Source organism: Oncorhynchus nerka, linkage group LG24 (genome assembly GCF_034236695.1).
Source record: "Oncorhynchus nerka isolate Pitt River linkage group LG24, Oner_Uvic_2.0, whole genome shotgun sequence".
Lineage (NCBI taxonomy): Eukaryota > Metazoa > Chordata > Actinopteri > Salmoniformes > Salmonidae > Oncorhynchus > Oncorhynchus nerka.
This window is the reverse complement of record NC_088419.1, coordinates 91,166,538-91,170,004: the sequence shown is the minus strand read 5'-3', so window position 1 is coordinate 91,170,004 and position 3,467 is coordinate 91,166,538.

The window sequence follows — 3,467 nt, the reverse complement described above, 5'->3', positions numbered from 1 at the left end:
AGAAATATCTATCCTTCCTAACAACACAAGTGGAAAAAGGTTTTTTAAACAGAAGCAAACGGAACAAAACGGGGATAAACATACTTGAATTTGTCCAATAGAAACTTTCGTTTGCAACTGTTGAACTAATGAATACACCCTACAGCAGCAGCTAGATGCAGGCAAGAGTGTGCAAGTGTGCTGGAGGAATGAGGGCCTGGGGGTTGGAGGAGTTGTATGGGTGGGGTGGGGGGCTGGAGGAAATGGGGCCTTGGGGTGCTGGAGGATTTGGAGGTGGAGGGGTGGGTGGTGGGGTTCACCATGGACACAGTCCCCTTCCTGACCTTCTGACTGTTTATTTGGCTGATGAGGCCCCCTGCGTCCCCTGCTTCCCATGTCTGTATACATTACATACAATCTACAATACAGCTGGTATTACTAAAACAAAGTCTCCTCTATACACTGAGTGTACAAAACATTAAGAACACCTTCCACCTGGTGTTTATGTCATGGAAAGAGCAGGTGTTCCTAATGTTTTGTACATTCGGTGTATATGCACTATACTGTTTGGTACACTTGTTCAAACACTCAAGATTGTTCAGAGTGTTGTAAATACACTGAACATGAGGAGAATGGGGTGTGCTGACTGCTGAGGGGTAAATAACCCCCTCTAGTCTGTTGACACACCGGTGTGTCAATCTAAGTAACATAATACAAAAATCTACATTAAATCTACATTAAAAAGCCATCAGTTTAAACTAGAGGTCTGTTATTTTTTTGCATTGGATGCATCTCAATCCACCTCATCCACCTTTGTGGCACTTCCACGTCTGTGGTGAAAGGTGACGGAGCCAGTGTGGTTGTTTGTCCGAACATGAGACATCCTGAAAATCGGTCTTCTCACAAAAAAAAAACATATTGACCCCTCTGTGAAAAGACGAGACTCTCACAAACACGATGGTGGTCTCCGTTCTGCTCTACGACCCCCACAAGTGTCACGGGACTCGTTTAAAGGTAATTGTACCTGTTGTAAAAAATGTAAAATGAATGGAAGTACGAAGGTAGTTTTGTTCCACCCAAAAAAAGGGGTTAAATGTGTGTAAAATAAATAGATATATATATTTAAATAGATATATTAAATAAATAGATATATATATTAAATAGATGTATTAAATAAATAGATATATATATTAAATAGATATATTAAATAAATAGATATATATATTTAAATAGATATATTAAATAAATAGATATATATAGTTAAAATAAATAGATATATATATTTAAATAGATATATTAAATAAATAGATATATATATTATATAGATATATTAAATAAATAGATATATATAGTTAAATAGATATATATATTTAAATAGATATATTAAATAAATAGATATATATATTTAAATAGATATATTAAATAAATAGATATATATATTTAAATAGATATATTAAATAAATAGATATATTAAATAAATAGATATATATAGTTAAATAGATATATATATTTAAATAGATATATTAAATAAATAGATATATATATTATATAGATATATTAAATAAATAGATATATATATTATATTTTTATTTTATTTTATTTTATTTCACCTTTATTTAACCAGGTAGGCTAGTTGAGAACAAGTTCTCATTTGCAACTGCGACCTGGCCAAGATAAAGCATAGCAGTGTGAACAGACAACACAGAGTTACACATGGAGTAAGCAATTAACAAGTCAATAACACAGTAGAAAAAAAAATGGGCAGTCTATATACAATGTGTGCAAAAGGCATGAGGTAGGCGAATAATACAATTTTGCAGATTAACACTGGGGTGATAAATGATCAGATGGTCATGTACAGGTAGAGATATTGGTGTGCAAAAGAGCAGAAAGGTAAATAAATAAATAAAATTAAAAAAAAACAGTATAAAAACAGTATGGGGATGAGGTAGGTGAAAATGGGTGGGCTATTTACCAATAGACTATGTACAGCTGCAGCGATCGGTTAGCTGCTCGGATAGCTGATGTTTGAAGTTGGTGAGGGAGATAAAAGTCTCCAACTTCAGCGATTTTTGCAGTTCATTCCAGTCACAGGCAGCAGAGTACTGGAACGAGAGGCGGCCAAATGAGGTGTTGGCTTTAGGGATGATCAGTGAGATACACCTGCTGGAGCGTGTGCTACGGATGGGTGTTGCCATCGTGACCAGTGAACTGAGATAAGGCGGAGCTTTACCTAGCATGGACTTGTAGATGACCTGGAGCCAGTGGGTCTGGCGACGAATATGTAGCGAGGGCCAGCCGACTAGAGCATACAAGTCGCAGTGGTGGGTGGTATAAGGTGCTTTGGTGACAAAACGGATGGCACTATGATAGACTGCATCCAGTTTGCTGAGTAGAGTGTTGGAAGCCATTTTGTAGATGACATCGCCGAAATCGAGGATCGGTAGGATAGTCAGTTTTACTAGGGTAAGCTTGGCGGCGTGAGTGAAGGAGGCTTTGTTGCGGAATAGAAAGCCGACTCTTGATTTGATTTTCGATTGGAGATGTTTGATGTGAGTCTGGAAGGAGAGTTTGCAGTCTAGCCAGACACCTAGGTACTTATAGATGTCCACATATTCAAGGTCGGAACCATCCAGGGTGGTGATGCTAGTCGGGCATGCGGGTGCAGGCAGCGATCGGTTGAAAAGCATGCATTTGGTTTTACTCGCGTTTAAGAGCAGTTGGAGGCCACGGAAGGAGTGCTGTATGGCATTGAAGCTCGTTTGGAGGTTAGATAGCACAGTGTCCAATGACGGGCCGAAAGTATATAGAATGGTGTCGTCTGCGTAGAGGTGGATCAGGGAATCGCCCGCAGCAAGAGCAACATCATTGATATATACAGAGAAAAGAGTCGGCCCGAGAATTGAACCCTGTGGCACCCCCATAGAGACTGCCAGAGGACCGGACAGCATGCCCTCCGATTTGACACACTGAACTCTGTCTGCAAAGTAATTGGTGAACCAGGCAAGGCAGTCATCCGAGAAACCGAGGCTATTGAGTCTGCCGATAAGAATATGGTGATTGACAGAGTCGAAAGCCTTGGCGAGGTCGATGAAGACGGCTGCACAGTACTGTCTTTTATCGATGGCGGTTATGATATCGTTTAGTACCTTGAGCGTGGCTGAGGTGCACCCGTGACCGGCTCGGAAACCAGATTGCACAGCGGAGAAGGTACGGTGGGATTCGAGATGGTCAGTGACCTGTTTGTTGACTTGGCTTTCGAAGACCTTAGATAGGCAGGGCAGGATGGATATAGGTCTATAGCAGTTTGGGTCCAGGGTGTCTCCCCCTTTGAAGAGGGGGATGACTGCGGCAGCTTTCCAATCCTTGGGGATCTCAGACGATATGAAAGAGAGGTTGAACAGGCTGGTATATAGATATATTAAATAAATAGATATATATATATTTAAATAGATATATTAAATAAATAGATATATATAGTTAAATAG